General features: G+C 38.0%; 1 protein-coding gene across 4 annotated transcripts in view; it reads right to left on the reverse strand.

Moving 5' to 3' along the window:
* The window catches only part of enox2 (ecto-NOX disulfide-thiol exchanger 2), a 175,464-nt gene that overhangs the window by 4,526 nt on the left and 170,009 nt on the right, over positions 1-929 (reverse strand). The gene's annotated exons all lie outside the window — the stretch shown is intronic.

Raw genomic sequence — 929 nt, forward strand, 5'->3', positions numbered from 1 at the left:
TAATAAAACTTAATTAATTCATGTTTAATTCAATGTGTTACTTGCGGTTTCTTCGTAATTGTGAAATTTACAAGCGATTTCTGAGTTTGTTTTAAAGTTAGGTTAGGCTATATCCACATTAATCCAGATATATTTGAAACTGGCAGCATTTGTGAGAAAATATTCTATCATCTTTGCAGGAATGTAATATGAAGATTGTGAAAAGCAGCATTTATCGTAAGCAAAAATGTTAAGTAAATAGCAGACACAACTACACATATCTATTGAAACAATATGCATTACATGACTGAACATGTCATTGTTTTCATGAACCTTGTTCTCACAATCATCATTACAATGCAAATTTATCCACTTAGGACTGCTTTTTCAAAAGCCTCCATTTTCGCTCGACAAAAACACTATCTCAGTGGGGATGAAAAGCCAAAACTGAGAAAAATGTGTTTTGTCTGAATTAATATGATTGCACGCACTTCCAGAGGTCCTGTGCTAACTGCTATTGAGATGAATGGGAATGCTAATGGATAGATAGCAGCAGGTATTATTATGTAGACGTCCTTGACCTAGAAAGCATTCAATACCCAAATATGCAGTTTTTGGACTGCTCACCAGGGTTTGAGACGTCTTGCTATCAGATAATTCAATCTCAGGTGTTATGACTGTGTTGAATATGGCTTTATTTGATTACCTCTAGCTCATAAAGACATTTCAACAGTATGCAGCTGATATGACAGCTGTTCCCCGACCTCCAGAGCTGCCGTGCCAGTGACATTCAGAAACGGGAGGGAAAATATTTGGACGGCGTGCGTTTCGGTCAGAGACGAGTAAATAGATTTTGTGCCTCGAGGATGTTTGTATATCTGTAGCGGCTCAGGTGAGGGACTGATTAAATCCAAAGCTGGACACACACACACACACACACACACACACAC

The sequence above is a fragment of the Sinocyclocheilus grahami genome, unplaced genomic scaffold (genome assembly GCF_001515645.1).
Source record: "Sinocyclocheilus grahami isolate Dianchi unplaced genomic scaffold, SAMN03320097.WGS_v1.1 scaffold510.1, whole genome shotgun sequence".
NCBI lineage: Eukaryota > Metazoa > Chordata > Actinopteri > Cypriniformes > Cyprinidae > Sinocyclocheilus > Sinocyclocheilus grahami.